Source organism: Prionailurus bengalensis, chromosome E3 (genome assembly GCF_016509475.1).
Source record: "Prionailurus bengalensis isolate Pbe53 chromosome E3, Fcat_Pben_1.1_paternal_pri, whole genome shotgun sequence".
Classification (NCBI taxonomy): domain Eukaryota; kingdom Metazoa; phylum Chordata; class Mammalia; order Carnivora; family Felidae; genus Prionailurus; species Prionailurus bengalensis.
In genome coordinates, this window is record NC_057357.1 from 20,224,487 (window position 1) to 20,245,746 (window position 21,260).

The window sequence follows — 21,260 nt, forward strand, 5'->3', positions numbered from 1 at the left end:
GTTCACAATGAATAAATCACTCCTTAAGGCTCCAGTGTATATTTCGGAGAACCAGGTCATTCATTCTCCTGCAGCCACAATGCAACCGCCAAAATCAGGACATTAACACTGACGCATGACTGTCGGCGGGTCCGCAGACCCTGTTTCGGTCTTGCTCGTTGCCTCCACAGAGCTCCTTCTTTTTAAAAATTTTTTTTCTTAATGTTTTTATTTATTTTTGAGACAGAGAGAGAGCATGAGCAGGGAAGGGGCACAGAGAGAGGGAGACACAGAATCGGAAGCAGGCTCCAGGCTCCGAGCTGTCAGCACAGAGCCCGACGCGGGGCTCGAACTCGCGGACCGTCAGATCATGACCTGAGCCAAAGTCGGACGCTTAACCGACTGAGCCACCCAGGTGCCCCTCCACAGAGCTCCTTCTAATGAGTCCAGGATCCGAGCAGGGAAAGTGCATGACAGGCCTGGAATCCTTGTGTCAGAGAGTAAGGACATGCTCCAAGAATGATGGGCTCTCGTCAAAAAAAAAAGACACAGGGGCCAGCTAAACTGTGTCCACCGGCCCACACGGGCACAAGTGAAGCACCCCAATAAAGGTACAGTAACCAACTGTAACCCCTGGAGTTCAAAGGGGTGCGGGAGTCTGTCCCGATTTAGATCTATACGCGGGGCAGAGAGAGCGGCTGTGTTTCAGCAGGGGCAGCCTCTAAGCATCTGCCCACAAAATTCGTATTGGCTATTGACTAACGAATCAAAACGCTTGTTAACTTTACCGCATCCTATGCTTCATATACATGTGTGCGTAAAATCGGAGATGTGCGGAACCCTGGGAGACACCACCTTCAACCAAGTGGTCAAAGGTAACATCTCCAGGAACGGGACAAAGCAGGGTCATGAGCTCTCTGGGACTATCCCCTGAGAACACAGCCTTCCTTCTCTGGCGATGCTGCCCCAAGGGCACAAATCACAGGGGAGTGTCAGACAAATCTAACGGAGAAGTCCATAAAAGAACCAGCCTGTGGTTTTCCAAAAATGCCGGGGGCGGGGGGGGGGGGGGGGAACAAAAGGCAAGGAAAGTGCAGAAGAACTGTTCTTTTTCAGTTGCCTGTCATCCTGAGAGCTGTCATTTGTCTTGTTCACTGCCAAGTTCCTGGTGCCTACGTTGGGTGCCTGGCGTATAACAGCTGCTCAGTTACTGTTTGTGGAATAAAGTCATTTTGGACATGATGTGGGGCCTCTAATGGGCTCAGCACGGGTCTGGAAACCCTCCCCAGGGGGAACCTGGTATCTGTTCCAAGCCCCAACTCGCTTCCCTTCAAGAGTCACAGTGAAGAACAAGGAAGAAGGGGCGGGAGTGGAGTGGTGGACCCGTGACTCTGGTGTCCTCCACGAAGTCCTGGTGACGCTGCCTCTGACAAGTTCACACGGGGCCACAGCCTCCTATGGCAGAGATGGCAAAGGTGTCACTCGCGCCCCGATTTTGAATAAAGAGAAACAGAGAGGGCAAGACGTGCATACAAGGTCACACAGCAGCTATGGCAGCCCGGTTGCTATCTTTGATCTGTTTCAGAGGGCGTAACCCGATCGCCCCCCACCCCCAAAACACACACCCCAGCTGGCTTCACAGGGACACGCAGGTGCTGCGTTTCAGAAGTCACAGCCCAGGAGCGCTGACAGAAGAGCCTCCCCGAATAGCGCAAGGGATGAAGGACAGGGACGCAGACGAATAAAAGAATGAAAAAGAACAATTACCAAGTGCTCGGGTCAAGCCTGAAGCAAGAAGAAGTCATCCCACGGCCACACTCTCAGTCATGGGATTCCTGACCCAACTGCCAACCCAAATAGGGATGCGACGCACGGTGTATCCTCTCTCCGACCGGCTGCAGCCCCGCGTCCGTTTGCATTCCTCCACGGCAGGACGCTCAGCTCCAGGTCACGGCTGAGCAGAACCGAGACTGGAAGCGGTTTCCTCAGATCGAGCCAAAGATCTGTGTAAACACAACCCCTCTTGTCAAGTGCTCACAGCGTGCCTGGCACTTAGCTGAGTACGTTAGAAACATTACCTTCTTGGATCTGCCCAAGAGGCCCGCTACGTGGGCTGTTACTTCAGCTTTCCACCTGAGGGAACTGAGGCCAGAGGTCAAATAGCTTGCCCATCAGGTCCCACAGCTGGCAAGAGGGGAGCACTAGAGTCAGAAGCCAGTCTATTGGCCTCTGAGCCCGAAGTTCATTCTGGCATTATCAGTGCCTTCACCTTCTCCCAGGACTGCAGAAAGGGCTCAACTGGGTGAATGAAATAAGCCAGGAAGAGCTGGCCCCCCCCTGCTTGCCAATTTCTTTCTTTCTTTCTTTTTAAAATGTTTTCATGTTTATTTGCTTTTGAAGGAAAGAGAGAGCGTGAGCAGGGGAGGGGCAGAGAGAGAGGGAGACACAGAATCTGAAGCAGGCTCCAGGCTCCGAGATGTCAGCACAGACCCCGACGCGGGGCTTGAACTCACAAGCCGCGAGATCACGACCTGAGATAAAGGTGGACGCTTAACCGACTGAGCCACCCAACGCCCCTGTCAATTTCTAGCTTCAGCTGCTCAAGCGAAGAACCAGAAACAGCAGAAAAGACTCAGGGCTTTCGATGTCTACAAATGCCCCACACGCCAAAGGTGAAGCAGCACCTTAAAAAAAAAAAAGACAAAAAAGACAGTGAAAGTCATATTAACAGAGATATGAAAGCCAGGACAAGGGAGGGGACAGTGCCCAACCACACCTGTGTATCCCTTTGGAAGAAACCCTGCTGATCTGAAGCTTGTCTAGAGGATGATTGATAACTGACACAGACAGGGCCTGAAAATCCCAGAGGGCCTAGGAAGTTTTTGCCTAATGGTTCTGCCCCCCTACACCCTATCGGCTCATGATTCACTTAACAAACATACAATATTTCCCACAAGTTTCCTTGTGAACACAGCACTTTGATTAATTCATTCAATACTCAACACAGCCCTACGAAATAGGTACTATTCATTCTTTCCCCCATTTTTAGATGAGGCAACCAAGGCACAGAAGGAATAAGTGACTTGTCTGAGGGTACAGAGCCGTGGAGGTCACGAGATCTGAACAGGGGCCGTCAGGTTCGGGGGCCTCAGCTCCTAACCACTATCTCTGTCTGGAAGGCACAGTCCTTAATGTTTTGGAGATCACCGATCCGTCTGAATATGTGATGCAAACTCCAAACCCTCCTTCTCGAAAAGTGCACACGTTACATTTTGCATCCCATTTTAGGGGCTCACAGCTCCCCCACAGCCCAGGCTAATGGCTCCAGGTCAAAGACCCCTCCTCTAGGCAATGAGTGGTTTTTAAGGGTCTTTGAATTAAATTTCTTTTAAGTTTATTTGGAGAGACAGAGACGGGGGGGGAGGGGGCAGAGCATGAGTGGAGGAGGGGCAGAGAGAGAAGGAGACACAGAATCCGAAGCAGGCCCCAGGCTCTGAGCTGTCAGCACAGAGCCCGACGCGGGGCTCGAACTCACGGACCACGAGACCATGACCCGAGCCGAAGTCAGACGCGTAACTGACAGCCACCCAGGTGCCCCTTAAGGGTCTCTGAACAGGGTTGTGGCAAGATTTTCCAAAGGGCTAGTCTGGGGCTGAGAGAATGATGGGGCAGGGGCAGGGGCAGGGCGGGCGGCAAGGAATTAGCAGTTACTGCAAACATGAGTCACTTCGTTTCTTCGCCACACTGCAGGCAGAATCTTTTTTTTTTTAAGTTTATTTATTTTTGAGAGAGAGAGAGAGAGAGAGACAGAGAGAGACAGAGAGTGGGAGAGAGGCAGAGAGAGAGAGAGAGAGGGAAACACAGAATCCAAAGCGGGCTTCAGGCTCCGAGCTGTCAACACAGAGTCCGATGCGGGGCTCAAACCCACAAACCATGAGATCATGACCCGGGCCAAAGTCAGACACTTAACCTGCTGAGAGCCCCTCAGGCGCCCCGGCAGAATCATTTCAACATCAGAAACCAGGCCATGAACTGCCTGCTCAAGCCCTTCGTCAGCTTCTGGCTCCCAAAGGGTGTCTTCGCCCAGGGACAAGGATGCCTGGAGTTCATGGCCCGTCCAAGAGGAGCATCTCTGACTCAGCATTCAACCCAAGCCCGGGAGTGAAAACAGCCAGTCCAAAAGAGTGCACCCTGTGTGATTCCATTTATGTAACATTCTTGAAATGACAACATTATGGAAACGGAGAACAGATTCACAGGCGGCGGGTAGGAAGGGAGGTCCATGTGGCTATAAAAGTGCAACACGGGGCTCCTCGAGTCGCGGCTGCTGTGCTGGCGAAACAAACCTGCACGCGGGGTAAAACTCCTCAGAACCAAACACACGCAAATGGGTACAAGGAAAACAGGGGTGCTCAGCGGATCCTATCAATGTCAATATCCCGGTTAGGCTATTGTGTTTTGTGAGACGGCACTCTTGGGCAGAAACTGACTCTGTTATTTCTTACAACTGTGTGTGAGTCTACAATCACCTTAAAATAAGAAGTGCAAGGAAATGCAAAAACCAAAACCAAAACCAACCAAACAAAACCTTAAGCCCCCTGATGATCTGGCCCGGTACACACCCACCGTTCCCTCCCACCCCGTCCCCGTCCCCCAAGAGCCTTTGGTCCCACTGGCCTCCAAGCACCTTGATGCACTCCTAAGCCCTCTTCTCCCTCACAGCCTTTACACCCAGTAACCCTACCCACTGAGGGTGCCCCCCCCCGTTAACTGTTCATCACAACACCCTGTTTATTTCTGTCCTACACTTATCACCATCTCTGTTCATATCACTGAGGTTACACGTGTGAATGTTTATTTCAGAATGTAGCCGGCAAAGACTGAGAGGTCTGACTGCAAAAATGTTTTCAACTTCCCCAGTTCAAAATGCACCACTAAAAAAAAAAAAAAAAAAAGGCAGGACGCCTCGGGGGCTCAGGGCGTTGACTCCTGATTTCAGCTCAGGTCATGATCCCAGGATTGTGGGATGGAGCCCTGTGTTGGGGCTCCGTGCTGAGTGTGGAGCCTGCTTAAGATTCTCTCTCTCTCTGCCTCTACCTCTCTCCACCCTCCCCTCTCTCAGATTTAAAAAAAAAAAAAAAGCAAGCAAAGACTAGACAAAGATAGCAATCTACATTGTAGACAGCTAATGACCTTCCTATAAAGAGACCTTACAAATCAGTAAGACAAACATCCCTTTAAGAAAACAGGCAAAGGTGGGGCGCCTGAGTGGCTCAGTCAGTTAAGCGGCCGACTTCAGCTCAGGTCATAATCTCATGGTTCATGGGTTTGAGCCCCGCACCGGGCTCTGTGCTGACGGCTCAGAGCCTGGAGCCTGCTTCGGATTCTGTGTCTCCCTCTCTCTCTGCCCCTCCCCTGCTCACGGTCTGTCTCTCCCTGTCTCTCAAAAATGAATAAATGTAGGGGCGCCTGGGTGGCGCAGTCGGTTAAGCGTCCGACTTCAGCCAGGTCACGATCTCGCGGTCCGGGAGTTCGAGCCCTGCGTCAGGCTCTGGACTGATGGCTCAGAGCCTGGAGCCTGTTTCCGATTCTGTGTCTCCCTCTCTCTCTGCCCCTCCCCCGTTCATGCTCTGTCTCTCTCTGTCCCAAAAAAATAAATAAATAAACGTTGAAAAAAAAATGTTTAAAAAAAAAAATGAATAAATGTAAAATATTTAAAAAAAAAAAAAGAAGAAAAAAAACAGGCAAAGGGCATAAATTATTCACCCAAGAACTATTCCACGTTGGCAAAACATGAAACAGCCCCTCTCATTCTGCTGCTAGTTCGCAATGTTCTGAGTGTAGAGGATCACCCATAACATTTAAATTATTTGTCTATATATGTATTGTTTGTCCCCCCCCCCCCCCCCCCACACACCCCATCAGAAGGCAAGCCCCATGAGGACAGAGCTTTATGGTCATTGTTTTGTCCCCAGGACCTGAATAGTGCCTGACACATACATAGTATATGCTCAATAAACACCTATTAAATGAGTGGCTAAAAATCAAGAATGACAGACTCTGTAATCTATTTTCAAACACGGGGTGCCGAGCTGTCGCTTACGACGATCGCTGTGCATACACCTCTATAAGGCAGGCTGCCATTGAAACCCCCACTTTACACAGGAGGAGACAGAGGCACAGAGAAGTTACACAGCTAGGATTTGAGCCCAGGCAGCCTCACTCCAGAAGCCACGTGCCTGACCACTTGTTTTTGCCGCCTCTTGAAAGGCCATCCCTGCCACCCTGGGAATGCGGCGTTATGGCCCAAACTGAGGCCTAGAGACGGGCAAGTGACAAAACCAAGGTCAGGGAGGTAGGAAGCAGCACTTAGTGAAAGCCTGAGCCAGGAAGAGGTCAGAAGTGCTCTGAGTGGGAAAACCCTCCTGCTGGCAGTGAAATACACTTAACTCACTCTTTCTGTTGGGGAGGAGGGGAGTGGAGAGTCTTGAAATGTCAAGGCCGGCGGCAGTCAGGCAGTGACCGGGCAGGCTCTTCCTGAGCCCAAAAGGGTTGCAAGGCCGCCCACACCGGCTCCTCTTTCCTCTCTTGACCGCAAACCGGCTCGAAGGGGGGCTGGACGGGCAGACAGGATGCAGCCAGTCCCATGAGGAGCGAACGCATGTGAAGAGGAAGCCGATGACAGCAGGGGCTGACGGTGGCCTCCCTGGGGGGAGCCACCGGCCCCTGAAACTCCACAGTCTTAAGCCTGCCTGGAGCTTCCTCTGGCCTCCGGGACAGCTAGGCCAGTCTGGCGGGGAGCCAGGGGCACACTTCTCCTCCCAGCGGTCGCCTTCCCAGAAGCGCTGCCCGGCAGAGCTTCCCGGAACCGGCAGCCGCGTCAGCAGCCCCGCCTGGCCGGCAAGGCGGGCCAGGCCAGGGCCCCAAGACCGAGAGCGGAGTGAGGGGTGACGGCAGGCTGCCTCCACTACTGCTGGAGGCAAGAACCGGCCACCTTGGCCAACAGAGCCCAGCGGGCTCCCCGTGCACCTACTGTGTGCTCCCAGCCCTTGCCCGCGTGTATTCTCGCGGCGGGGGTTACTAAGCGCCTACTACGTGCCGGCGACCGCAGACGCGGGAGAAGCCATTCATGCATTCGCTCATTCACTTCCTCCCTCTGACAAGTACTTGAGAAGATAAGTCACTGGAGGTTTTTGAGCAGAGACGTGACATTATGAGACGTTTCAAGCCATCTCTCCGGTTATGTGGTCTACAGGGCCCACGGGGCGAAGGGCAGAAAGCAGGTACCGGTGAGGAGCCTCCTGCGCTGGTCCAGGCAGCAGGTGCCGGGAAGGGTCTGTAAGAGCAAGCTGGATTCTAGATCTGTCGAGGGCACAGCCAACAGCATTTGCTGACCACACAGACTTTGCCGAGAGAAGAGAGCCATCAAAAAGGCTAGATCTGGTCTTGTCAGGATGCCACGCAGTGTGGGAGGGACCCATGCGGGAAGCAGGCCTGCAGAGGGGCTGTGGGAACAGCATCAGGAAAGGTACGACGAGGCTGTCGGCAGGCAGCCGTCAGGGAGGTCCTCGAGGGTCAAGTGTCCCTAGAGGGACTCCCCAGGGGAGGGCAGGGGTGCCGTGTGCAGAGGGAGGAAGACCTTCCCACGCACGGGAGGCGCCGTGGACTCCGTGAGGGCAGGCCACGTCACGTCCTCTGTAAGCAAAAGGCCAAGCCCGGCGGCCGGTGCAGGGTACCCCCTCAACGAGCAACCCTGCGTCTTCCACCTTGTTCTTATTTCTACACTTACACGGTGCTCCCCCAGTGCCAGCCGCTGTTCTAGATGCTCTAAGTCCTCACTGTGAGGGGGCGACAATGATTAAGCCCATTTTTGATCCTGAGGAGTCTCGGGAGAAGGAAAGAGACGGGGAAAGTGACGAGTGAAGCATGAGTGAATAGCCAGGGAGGATGGAGGGCATGGCCCATCCCCCACCCCGCAAGATAGGCCGTGGGCTGCAGGGACGGACAGAAGGAGAGGTCAACACTGCCAACCAGGCACAGTGCGTGATTCAGACCCCATCCATCCCCAGTGCAACGGGGAGCCACTGAAGGCTGTTAGGCAGGGCAGGAGCAGGTGCACCTGCCAGAAAGTCCACTCCACCTTCGGTGTGGAGAAGGGCTGTAGGTTCGAGGCCGAGGTGGCCGGGCTGAGGGGCGTGCTGGGTGCTGCTGGAGACGAGGGGCAGACTCAGCCCTGCACGGGAGGTAAGGGTGGTGAACTTGCCGATGGCTGGCAGTGGGCGCCAGGAAGATCACGCGCCCCCCATGCTGGGGACACGGGAAGTCGAAGCAGGTGGTGGGGAGTGGGCATCCAGTCCGGGAGGCAATATATCCTTTTTTTTTTTTTTTTTAATTTTTTTTAATGTTTATTTTTGAGACAGAGAAAGACACAGCATGAACGGGGGAGGGGCAGAGAGAGAGAGGGAGACACAGAATCCAAAACAAGCTCCAGGCTCTGAGCTGTCAGCACAGAGCCCGGTGTGGGGCTCGAACTCACAAGGAGTGAGATCATGACCTGAGCTGAAGTCAGACGCTACACCGACCGAGCCCCCCAGGCGCCCCACGGAGGCAATACATTCAACTGGCCTGGAGCTCAGAAGGTAGGCTTGGGCTGGAGACAGGCCTGAAGGTCATTAGCCGTGTCGGAACCCACGGGGTTGCGCAGAGTTAGGGAAGGCCTTGTCTGAGGGGGACAGGAGAGGGTTGGAGACTGTGGACCTCCTTCACAGGACATGGCTGGGCCAGACCCGCTGGAGGGGGCACCATCTTGGGGACAGGCTGGCCACTTTATGGCAGTGGGGACACTCGTGCTGGCTGTCCCAAGCTGCCAGTGGGAACCCAGGGGAGGCTGGACCTCAGAAGGTCCTGGAGGCCCCAGGGAAGAGGCTGAGCCTACGGGCCCCGTGTCCAGATGCCACAGAATCAGGAACGGCAGCTGACCCCCGTCACTTGCAAGGCCATTTCTCTGTTTAGCACTTATCCCTTGAGGCTCACCACATGCACACACGTCCTGTACCTCGTCCAAGGGCCCCACCGGGACCCCAGCTCCCACGAGACCCGAGGCCGTGTCCACCCTGTTCACTGCTGGGACCCCAGAGCCAATAATACACTGCTCGGCACACAGAAGAGGGGCCACGGGTATGTGCTCAGTGCAGGAGGGCCTGGACGGCCATCCCTCACGAAAGCAGGGACACAGCTCCACAAGCTGGAATTTTCCACCTCTCACAGCTAGACAAACACTGACCAATTCTGGCTCCGAATTTCCTTAAATACCTTAATGCAGGCACCGATCTTGGCCACCCCGGGGGAAGCGACTGCAGAATGCTGGTAATTGGGGCATTATCATGATTATGACATCTGGCCCCAAGATGCTGATTCGATTTTGCTGGTCTTAGGGACAGTCACGGCTCCCAGTGGGCCTGCTTCCCGAGGTCCGCAGAAGTCACCATGATCGCCCCTGTGTGTCCCCAGTTCCTCCAGCCATGAGAGACCATGCCCTGGGCCCTTCTGCCCACGGGTGCCACCCCACCCCCCAAACTGACCGGCCACAGCCTTGGTCATAGCAGACTGTCGTGCACTTACAACTTCAGCAACTCATTTAACCCTAACAGCAACCCGAGGAACATGGCAGGTGCGGTGAGTACCATCCCCACGGCAGACACGGGGGAAACTGACACCCAGAGGCCCAGGAACCTGCCTAAGAACCACAGAGAGAGGGAAGCCGAGGCTCAGAGGCGTTCAGGGATCATCCAAGGTGACCAGGCAGGAAGCGAGTGAGCTGGAACTTGGCTTCTGTCCCCGTTTGCCCAGCCCTCATCTGTGAACTTGTCTCAACAGTGACCAGGACTTTGCCCCCTGGGCAAACCCACAGCCGGTAGGTAGCACGTCAGCACAGGCAAGATCTCCCTGCTCACTTTCTGCCTGCAGACAGGTGCTGGGGGCAGAGGTCTCTCCCTGGAGTCCAATCTGCTGTCCACCCTGCCCTGCGCCAATATTATTCCTGGCACGGTGAGGGACACACGGACGCGTGGGGCCGCCCACGTGGGCAGCGACCTCAGAGCATCTGACACACAGAAGCATAACTCTGGGCCTAAGTGTGCAGGCCCTGCCCTGCCCGGCTGACAGGCCTAGGCAAGCCAGGGGCCCTCTCAGAGCATCAGTCTCCTCGTCTGTGATGTGAGGACAGAACCACTTGCCTCGCCGGTCGCACAAGGGGACGGAGAGACCACAGCGGGGTGGAAGAGGCACTAGGGACAGCGTGGATGGAGCAGGTGGCAAAAGCCCATCTTCAAGCACCAAGGAAACGCTCCGAGACCCTGAGTAGCGACAGCTGCCATGACAACCGTGGTCAGGTCTCACGGGGCGCGAACTGAATGGAGGAAGCTGGGTTCCAAAGGGCAAAACTGATTCCATTTACATCAAGTTCCAAAGGAGACAGCCCTTGATCCTGGGGTCAGAAGTCAGGGAAGTGTCTTTGGCGGGGCAGGCAGGAGGGAACCTTCTGGGGGGCCGGTCAAGCTGGGTTACACACGCAAGTGCACGCTTTGGGAAAATGCACGAAGCTGTGCACCGGCCTGCATGTAAGCTCACTAAGGAGGAAAGGGAAAGAGATGGGTGAACGGGTGTGCGATCCGGGCTGAGGGGGCACGGCTGCAAACGTCTCAGCCCATCCATGCTCAGGGCCACGAGGGTCCCCAAGACCCCGCAGTCCACTCCCCAGCCTTTACAGGGGCCCCCGACTTCAGCCTACCTGCTTCTTCACTCACTATCTCGGTGGGGGGGTCGCACAGCTCACAGCCACCTGCCCCAGACGACCCAGGTGTCTAAGGGATCACAGACCCAAGACCTCAATGGCAGAGAAGGGACAAGCCGCAGCGGGCGGGCACAGGCCCAGCCCTAAAGGGCAGCCGTCACTCTGTGTCAGCCGCTTTTTGCCACATCAACGAAGGCCTGGGCATTGCTAGGTCTCCTGATTTTTCTAAAGAAGCTAGAAATCCAGATTTCTATGCATATTTTCCTGATTTTTAAACGTCAGAAAAGAGTTCCATTTTCAAAAACCACACCACACATCTATGGTCTCCCTTTGGCTTCCGACGACCAGCTGGCGTCATCTGGGGTGGGTGGGTGTCCTGAGACGCCCCCAACAAGAGGCAAGACCCCTCCCCCCCCCAGCCTCCTGGTGCACCGGCCCCACCCCCACCCCCACCCCTGAAGGTGTAAGGTTGCTACCTTTCCCTCCCTTCTGTCCCTAGTTCCTCTTATTCATTATGGGATGTGGTTGTTATGGTGATGAGGAAGGGGTGGGGCTGGAGACCCAGCTTTGCCTGCTCTTTGGTGTCAAGGATCCTCCAAATTCTGCAAGCCCCCTGCCTTCCTCCTTCGTAGGGGAGGACGAGGAGCCCAAGAGCGGTGCTTCCCAACCTTGGGCTCTCCCAGCGCTGCCCCCCACCCGTCCCCAAATGTGCCCCAGACTCCCCTCTCAGTGCCCACCTCCTAAGCCACCCCCTTGGGACACTGCTACTCAAACCCCGCTCCTTCCTCAGCCCTTCCCTGCCTGTCCCTCTGTCCCATGAGCAGTGAGCTGCACCTTCTTCCAGACCAGAAGCCCCTCCAGGCCAGAGACTGTGTCTTACTCGTGTATCTGCGAACAGCCCAGGCAGCCAACCAGGGGCGGCCGCCGTGAGGTCGGCCTTCACCCTCAGGGCTCCGGCAGGGTCCTCCCTCCCCCTCCCTCCCTCTCCATCCCTCCCTCTTCTCACCGTCTGGAAAGCCGGCCCATATTCACACCCAGTGACTAACCCGTAGGGATGTAGGCAGCAACTTTTCTATTCTCCACTCTCATTATTTTTACAGAAACCCGAGAGGAGAGGCCAAGTGAGTCATGTCCCCATTTTACAGATGGGGAAATTAAGGTAAACAGGCAAAAGGACTTGCCCCAAATTATGCAGCAAGTGGGTTACAGAGCTGAGTCTGAGAGGTAATATATACGTGCGTGTGTGTGTGTGTGTGTGTATATATATATACGCACATATATATATAATCATTTTTGATTTACGTGGCTACAAGACTGTAGTCAAAGAAAAGTCCTAGAAAAGTCCTTCAACTTTAGTGTTGAAGAAAAGAAGACAGAGACTTGGTCAAGAGACCAATGCGCATAAAGATAGGTACGGGAATGAAGGAACACTGAATCAAATAAATTCAAGACCGCAAAGTATTACAAGAGAGAAAGGTGGCTCTTTTATACTGATCAAAGGAGCAATTCACCAGAAGGAATAAATATCATGAACCCTTCTTCTAGCCATGTTTTGTTTTTATATGCGCTGAGCAACACAGCTTTGAAAATAAAGCAAAAAAGGGGCGCCTGGGTGGCTCAGTCGGTAAGCGTCCGACTTTTGCGCAGGTCATGATCTCACGGTTCGTGAGTTCAAGCCCCGTATCAGGCTCTGTGCTGACGGCTCAGAGCCTGGAGCCTGTTTCCGCTTCTGTGTCTCCCTCTCTCTCTGCCCCTCCCCCGTTCGTGCTCTGTCTCTCTCTGTCCCAAAAATAAATAAACGTTGAAAAAAAAAATTTTTTTTTAAATAAAAAAAAGAAAAGAAAGCAAAAAAAACAAACAAGAAAAGGTCAAGGTGAAAGGAGCAGATCCTTTATCAGAGCGGGAGAGAAGTCAGATAGAGAAAAACACACAGAAACATAGAAAACATGAATGATGTAATGAGCAAAATTGATCCAAGAGCTCTATTTCTGAAACGTTACACCCACCTTGCCGAGCCTGGGTGGCTCAGTCGGTTGAGCCTCACAGGCTCTGGATTTCAGCTCAGGTCACGATCTCACGGTTTGTGAGTTCAAGCCCCACATCGGGCTCTCTGTGGTCACCGCGGAGACTGCTGCAGATCTTTGGTCCCTCTCTCTCTCTCTCTCTCTCTCTCTCTCTCTCTCTCTGCCCCTCCCCCACTTGCACTCTCTCTCTTTCAAAAATAAATAAACATTAAAAACAAAACAAAAACCTCCACACCCACCAGAAAATACACATCCTTTCAAAGACAAGTGGGACATACAAAAGAAACTAACCAGAGAATCTTACAAAGATCTTCACAAATTCTCCATCACTGATATCATACAAGCCGTAAATACTGACCATAATGCAACAAATTGAGACTCCAAGAATACAAGGATAACTTCAAAAAAAAAAATCCATTCATCTTTAAAAACGTTTGAAGTGCATAACACTTTTCATCAAAAGGGAAACTAAATTATTTTTGCATTGTGTCACAAGACCTGTGAAATGAAGCTAAAGGAGTAATAAAAGAAAAAAAAAAAACTATAGCCTCTTAGCCTGAAGTAGATTTACTAGAAAACAAGAAAGACTAAAAAACAAGTGCTAGCCTCAAATAAGGAGTCTCATAACGGAATATACTTTGACAGACAGCAGCTCGTGCAGAAGAGAGATCTGGAGGTTTTAGCTGGCAAGCCCAATGTACGCTCCAAGCGGGATGTGGTCACTATAAAGTATGACTGCAGGTTGTATCAACAAAGATATGGCTCCAAATCCAAGGAGGTGACAGTCTTCCTCCTCTGTGACTGGGCAGACACTGGGGGAAGCAATGGGTTTTATGTGAGACTTTCATGAATCTGTTCATGTCTAAAGCCAGGCTGAATTCTCTACAATTCCTTGAGTCAGGAAGAGCGGTTGAAAGGACTATACCTGTGTGGTCTGAATAAGAGAAATATTGGGCTCAGGTTGGGGGGGAGCTGGTTACTACTTCCAAGGGGGCAGAACCAGAGTTAGAAAGTGAATGTTACTGGAAAGTTAGTTTGGCTAAATCTCCAGAAAGATTTTCTCCCAGTTAGAGCTGCCCAGCTATGAGGATCCGCCTTCCAGAAGGCCCGTGCTCTATGGCCAGGGGCAAGGTAGTCGAGAGGCTATGGCTCCAAGAGCCTGGAGGACTGCCCATCCAGAGATCTAGTGTCTCCCCTCTCCGGAGAGATTCCGTTTCCTCTTTTGAAAGGGCAGAACGCTTTCCTGGCTCCTTCGGGAAAACCTCAGGGCCTCCCCGGTTCCCCCAAACGGCTCTGGGTGACTGCGCCCCCCTCATTTCTGGCCGTGAAACGTTCTCTACTCCTTGGGCTGTATGGCTCAGAACAGTGATCAAGTGCATAGGCTCCCAGGTCAGCAGCCGTGGGTCTGAATCCAGACTCTGCCCCCTTGGAGCTGTGCCACCCAGATCGGCCACCTACCCAGAGCCTCAGTTTCCTCCTCGGGGAAACGGGGAGGCGCCCACTCGTCTACCCGTGTTCACCCAGTGCAGTGCCTGATCCTCACTGTATGCTCTGTGCTGTGAGGTGGATGTCACAGTCACGGTCACAGGCCGGGAACGTGCTCATTGGCAGAATGATCTGTAAAACGATCTGTATGATGATTGAATCACCCGTAACACCAATCCTGGCCTGACCACATCCAGGTGTTTAAACACCGTGGTAAAGACTGGAGATGCTGGAGCTGCTGGGTTCACGGCCCTGCGCTGCCACCCGTGTGACCCTGGACAAGCTACTCAACTATTCAGTGCCTGTTGCTTCATCGGCGAAGTCTAGATAAGAGCAGTTCCTTCCTACTTGGGAAGGTTACTTTACAAGGTGAACGAGACACTGCAGGGATCTGGTTCCCGTTTTCCTCCCTGACCTGTGCTCCTACCCCTTGGTGTCTGGCTCATTTCCATACCACCACATCAGCTTCCTTGTGGGTCAGACGCACCAAGCCTGTTCCCGCCTCAGGGCCTTTGCACCTGCTGTTCCCGCTGCTGGAATCACTCTCCGGATGTCCATGTGCCTTTTTACCTCAGGTCTCACCTCAAAAGTCACCTCCCTCGCTAGACTGTCAGCTCTAAGAGGGCTCTCGCTTCTGTGTCATTCACTGCTGTGTACCCAGTCCCTAACACGTCTGCTGAGCCAGTGGAAGCCTGGTGCTGACCCTCAAGACGTGTGTGTACCTGTTACTTTCAGGTGTGTGGCTAGTCCCTTCATCAACCCGCTGCTCAGAACTACAGTCCTTCCGCTAATATTAGGAAGGGTTACACCAAACCCAGGAGGCCACGCTCTCTTCCCCTCACACGGACCCACTTCCTTCCTCTGTCCCTGGAGGAGGGAGGAGGGAGGAGGGAGGACTCAGATGCCCGACCCGGGCCTGCTTGAGACATGTCCCAGAATCTCTAAAGCAAACTCGGAAATGCCACACAGGCCCCCGTGGGTGAGAATGAGTCAGTCAGAGCCAAACCCGAAATCTCAGACTCACGGCCACATCTTGGAAAGGCAAGGACATGCGAGTTTAGACAGAACTGTGCGCCCAGAGCCAGGGACAAGCAGCGGGCCGGGAGGCGGGGTTGGTGGGGTGGACGAGACCTTCCCTGCGGGCTCCCTACCCTCCCCCCCACCGGCCCATTCTTCCCTGGGGCCTCTGCCCCACATCGTCCTAAACGTGGCTCCTCGGGAGAGGCTCCTGCAAAGTCCACCCTCACCCGGCTTTGGTTTTCCTCCCCGGTCCTGACGGGGTCCTGAAGGTCCCTGTCCTCTTGTGTGAAATCCCGGGGGACCAGGCATGTCTCAGAAGTCACAGTAACTCAGATTATAGACAGGTTATTGAGGATAAAATCCCACCAGGCGTAACCACCCTGCCCCCCTCCCCCGATGGGTCCAGCACTTCCCCCTCCCTCCCCCCCCATCACTCACGTCAATTTCTCAGCCTCCCCCTCCCCCATCGCTCACATCAATTTCTCAACATAAGCCTCGGAGTCCAGGGGGATTAACAAACACACCAAAGAACCCCCTGATTAGTTCCCCTCGGTTCTTGCTTCCAACTGAATGATGGAAAACCTTGTCGGTTTTCAGAACTTGCAGAGTTCAGAATTAGCAATAAGGGTGATAGATGTGAATGTGTTTGCTTAGTTGTGTATCGCCCGTCTTCAAACTAGAATTTAAACCCTAGGAGAGCAAGGACTTTGTCCAATACTCTGTCAGTAGCTCCTGGAACATATAGGTGCTTGATGAATATTTGAAGACATGAATGCGCTAGCCAGGTGCTGGATATGGAGAAGCGATTGTCGTAACTAAGAAGAGAAACCGCCATCACTGAGCCGTGGGCAAGGTGCCTGTAAAAACTATGCCCTGAACACCCCCCAATACCCATTTTCGTGACAAGCAAACCGAGGCTCACAGAGGTTAAGCAAGTGCCTCACGATCACACAGATAGGAAATAGCAAGGTCAGATCTGAACCCGGGGCCCCTGTCTGCAAGCCTGTGTCCTTCTCTCTGCCTCCTGCTCAGAGAAACAGAATGACTCGATGGCAGTCAGAAAACAGGGAGACAGCCCTGTGTGACGCTGGCTGCCCTGGCCTCTGCAAGAGCCTTCAGTCTCCCCTGGGCTTCTGTCCAACCTCTTGCAAAGGGCAAGTTCATACACAGCCAGGCGAGCCACTGGCCTGTCTTCTAGCCTAGCCAAGGGAATTCTGGCCAAACGTGACTGGGCATGTGGAACGCTCAGAAAGATGTCCCTCTTGCTAACCTGAGCAAACTGACATAGCGGGAGAGAGCTCAGGCTGGGGAGAAAGGCAGATTCAAATCCTTCCCTGTGGCTCCTAGATAACATGGCCTTAGGCGAGGCCACTGCACACATCTCTGGGTCTCAGTTTCCTCCCTGGCAAAATGGATCGATTCGATCCCATCCAATGGGGTTCCTTTATTTATTTAACAAATACATAGTGCTCAGTCAGTACCAGGCACTGTTCTGGAGGCTCGACATGCATCCATTCACTTAATCGTTGCTACAATGGTATAAAGCAGTCACTGTAATTTCATAAACGGGGAGACTGAGGTCCTGAGAAATTAGTAAATTGGAAATCCAGCATTTGAACCTCGGCAACCTGGCTCCAGAGTCCGCACTCGTCACCTGCACGCTATACTTCCTAACGGGTAAAAACAGTCATGAACGTTTGTTGTGCATGTACGACGTTTTGGCAACTGTGTTAAGTACCTTATAAAACATGATGCCCTTAGCCTTCGTGAAAGCCCAGCTTGACACATGTGAAGCACCCCGGGGGGCTCTGTCCCTGCCTCCTTTGCAGGTGCCATCAAAGGCAGCTGAGGGCAGAGGGCAGCACCTCCATTCTGGGGGGTGGGGGAGTAGGGGTGGACGGAGAGGACGGGTCCAGGACAGGCCCTCTCCTCACTTCTCCCACAGTGCATTTCAGCTGCGTTGCTAAATCAGAGCATCTGGAAACTGACTGCCTTAGGGGACCACCTCCCTGCCCCTGCTGTGTGGTACAAAACACATCAGTTACTGAGCTGCTGCCCGGAATGTGGAAATCTTCAGGTGATCCCAGATCTGCTGGTAACTGGGCGTGTGGTAACCAGAGTGCCTGACTCACGAGTGGTTTTCCCTCCCTGCTGCCTTCCCAAGGCCTCCCTCCAGCCTGGGCTTCAGGGATCCGGGGGCACCCAGGAATCTGCATTGTGATTTTTATGGCTCGGGCTGAGGCGAAGTGCACTGGGCCACACTCCGGCATGGCATTCAAGGCCTTCCACAATGTGGCCAGACGCACCTTCCCATCCCGGTCTGGCTGCCTCCCCCTCCCCCAGCACCTCTCCCTCAGGCCTCTCCCAGCTGCTCCCAGCTGCTCCCAGTGCTCAGCATGCCTTTCCCTCCCATTCTCCCGCAGCCAAGCTCCCCCGCCCCTCTTCCAAGGCTGGCTCAGGGGTCCCCGCTCCATGAAGCCTGTCCCTGCCAGGTGATCACCCCTACTTGCGCGAGCCCCCCCCCCCCCCGGAAAGGCAAACACCAGTGCTATTTAGAGCAGTGTCCCGTAGGAGCCCAGCGGGTGCTGATTAATGAATGGATGGCTGCGGGAGGTTGCCCCCCTCCAACCCCTTGCTCCCTGCCAACACCACAGCATCCACATCTGTAACCACTGGGCAGGTGAGCTGCTCTTGAGGAGTCTTTGCAGGACTCTGGAATCCCCTGACCGTGGGGGGACACCCTGGACAGAGGTACACCTCACCCTCAGTTTCCCCATCGGACTTTAGGATTGTAATCAAGGCACTGATGTCCCAGAAAATGCCCAGGCTTCTAAAAGGCCACTCTTAGGGAAGGAGCAGCAGGGGTGGAACGAGGAAGGCAGCTGGGGAAGAGCAGAGGCTAGGGCCCCAGCGGGATGAGGGCTGGCAGGGGAGCCATCTGCAAATCCCGGCAGCAGGACCACTGAGGGTTGCTTGGTCCCCAGTCTTGCTTGACATAAGAAATCCAGATGTTGTGGGTTTTTAAAACTCCAGATTCCTAGATTTACTGAATCGGAACCTCACTGAAGACAGCCCGGGAATCTGCCTTTTAATAAAATCCCTTGGATAATTCGTTTATGGGGTAGTTTGACAAATATCGCCGACAGGTGGACCACGACAGGCTCTGGCGTCAGAACCGCCTGGGTTCGAATCCTGCCGCACCCTTTCCAGGCAGTTGTCCACCTCGGGCAAGTCATTTAAATTGCCTGTGCCACACAGCGTCCTCCTCTGAAAAACCGACGGACACACGGCACCGACCAAAACAGTTATTTTGCGATTTAACTCAGAATACGTTCAATGCTCTGGACAGAATCTGTACAAAATGAGTCCAGTTAAATGACCGCTGTTGTTACTGGGTCTACCCAACATTCAAGTAAGGAGAACAAGGAGTCGACAGGGCCCCGTTTCCCCAGATGCCTCGACCGGGTAACCAAGTTCAGTTTTCGGAACTCCCCCTCCCCCCCTCCGCCCCAATCCTCACCCATTTCCTGCGCGCGGGGCAGGGGGTGATCGCTGGGACACTGGCGCTGCATGGCCCGAGCCCCGCCTCACCCCACGCTCACGACGGCCCCGGGTCCCCGAGGGGCCGTCCCCGCTGGCGTCTCCGGGCCAGCACGAGTTTGGGGGGCGCGCCGGGGTCCCCGCTCCGCGCGTCCGCCGCCCCCGGGGGCGCCCGGGCCGAGCCGGCCGCCGCTCGGGGCGCGGGGAGGAGCGGGCTCCGGGCGACCCCCGACGGGGTCCGGTCGGCCCGGGGGTCCCCGTCGCCTGGAACCCCGCCGGCGGCCGAGCCCGTCCCCCGGCCGGTCCCCCGTCTCCGCCGCGCGCATGGGCCCGCGTCCTACCTGCGCGCCCCGGGTCCATTCGCCGCGCCGGCGCCCGAGCGGGATGTGGGGGACCCCCGGTCGGCCAGTCCTGCCCGCGCCGCGCGGGGCTTTCCTGGGCGCGCGAGGCGGCCCGCCCCGGCTTCCTGCGCCCCGCCCCTCCGCAGGCCCCGCCCCTCCGCAGGCCCCGCCCCGTGCCCCCGCCCTCCCCGTGCCTCCCGGCCGCCCACTGTCCGGGCCTGGCTCCCGGGCCCGCCTCCTCCCCCGCGCGGCCTCTCCCGCCAGAACCCCGCAGTGCTTCCCCCTGGCTCTCCGAGTGACGCCCCGGCTCCGGCCAGGGCCTCCCGGGCGGCTCCGGCCCCCAGCCTCGCGTTGCAGAGGGGCAGGTGCATGTGGGGCTGGAGCGTTGGGCGGCTTTCATCCCTCTCCCCTTCCCAGCGGCCCAGCTTCTGCGAGGTGCCCCTGTGCGTTTGTTCCTTCAACGTTTACTGAGCGCCTGCCGTAAGCCGGGGGCCCGAAGAATTTAGATAGTGAAACAACTCTTCTGGCAATAGCTGGTAAGATCTGGCAGGCTCTGTTGTGAGGCACTGCATGTAGTAATTTATTTAACTCTCACAACTACCCTAGGAGGGAGCTATATTACTATCACTCGTTTTACGGATGGGGAAACTGAGGCACAGAGGGGCAACTTGGTGAGAAGCGTGCAGCAGGTGTGGGATTTGAGCCCAGGCTCCGTAGACCACTAACCACTGGATACCATAAAAACCCCAATGGAGCCAAGCAGTAGGGAAGAATGCTAAGAGAATAAAATATTTCAGGTGACAAGAGGTCCGGAGAAGAAAATAAAGCAGAGAGGGACCTATTAGGCCAGTCGGGGTCGGTGGTTGAAAGGTGTCCCCGATGAAGACACGTTTGAGCTGATCCTGAACAGAATATGGGGGAAGACTAGTTCAGGGAGAGAAAACAGCAAGTGCAAAGGCCCTGGGGTGGCATGTTGGAGTAATTGTCTGAAGGCTAGCTTGGCTGGAGAGGCTTGAGGAAGGGAAAATGGAAGGAGGTGAGGCAAGAGGATGTGCTCACTCAGGCTGTGGAGTGCTGGAGACCCAGAGGGTAATTTGACCCCATCTTAGGCTCAAGGAGCTCCTGGTCTTAGAGCAGAGGCAGAATCCTCACAGCCAAGGACAGCCCAATGGGCTTGCTGGGGTGGAGGGTGAGCCAGGGAAGCAGAGAAGCCTCTGGGAGGGGACACAGTACTTCAATTCTCTTGCGTTATTTTTCATGCACTTATTTTTTTCTCGGCCCTACTGTGTGCCTAAGCCTGTGACAAGTGCTGAGGACACAGATATGGAGATACGAAATAAATATGGACCCTGCTTACTGAGACCTTACAGTTCACGTATATGACAGTAGACAGTTGGGGGGGGAGTCAAGGGTGGCTTCCTGGAGGACATGGCCTCTGACGGTCTCTCCAAAGATCAGTGCAGAAAAGGGAGGAAAAAGGGAAAGGCATTCAGGCAGAGGGGATGGGGCGAGCAAATACCTAGAGGTGAGAAAAGCTACAATAATTTAGCATGTATGTATTAATGCCTCCATGTGCCAGGGCCTGCGCTGGGGGCAGGAGAGAGTGAGAAATACCCATCCCCTGCTTTCTTCGCCCTGGGGGTCAGGCGGGAGCCCTGACAAGTAACAAACGCAAGCAGTTGTGTGTAATGAACACTGGATGGGGACAGCCAGGGCAGCCAGGGAGAGAGGCCTCAGCGAGAGCCAGGAAGCTTGGCCAGACAAGCTGTGAATTCCAACAGGAATTCAGGTCAGATGGGAATTCTGCATTTCTTTTCTTTTTTTTTATGTTTTTATTTATTTATTTTGAGAGAGAGAGAGACAGAGCATGAGCAGGGGAGGGGCAGAGAGAGAGAATCCCAAGCAGGCTCTGCGCTGAGCCCGACACGGGACTCGATCTCGTGAACCGTAAGATCACGCACGACCTGAGCCGAAATCAAGAGTCGGACGCTTGCCCGACTTAGTCACCCAGGCGCCAGGGAATTCTGCATTTCACGTGAAATCCGCCAAGAGCAATGGCAGGGGGGGTTGGGAGCAGGT

At 54.6% G+C, this 21,260-nt stretch overlaps 1 protein-coding gene across 2 annotated transcripts in view; it reads right to left on the minus strand.

Annotated features, from left to right (window-relative positions):
* Nucleotides 1–19,332, minus strand: part of IL4R (interleukin 4 receptor) — a 43,182-nt gene extending 23,850 nt beyond the window's left edge. The window contains exon 1 of one of the 2 annotated variants that reach the window (XM_043560249.1): nt 19,182–19,332. The gene's annotated coding sequence lies outside the window, so the exon portion shown is untranslated. The remainder of the gene's footprint in view (nt 1–19,181) is intronic. The other variant, XM_043560248.1, reaches the window with a different exon arrangement.
* Nucleotides 19,333–21,260: the final 1,928 nt, after the last annotated feature.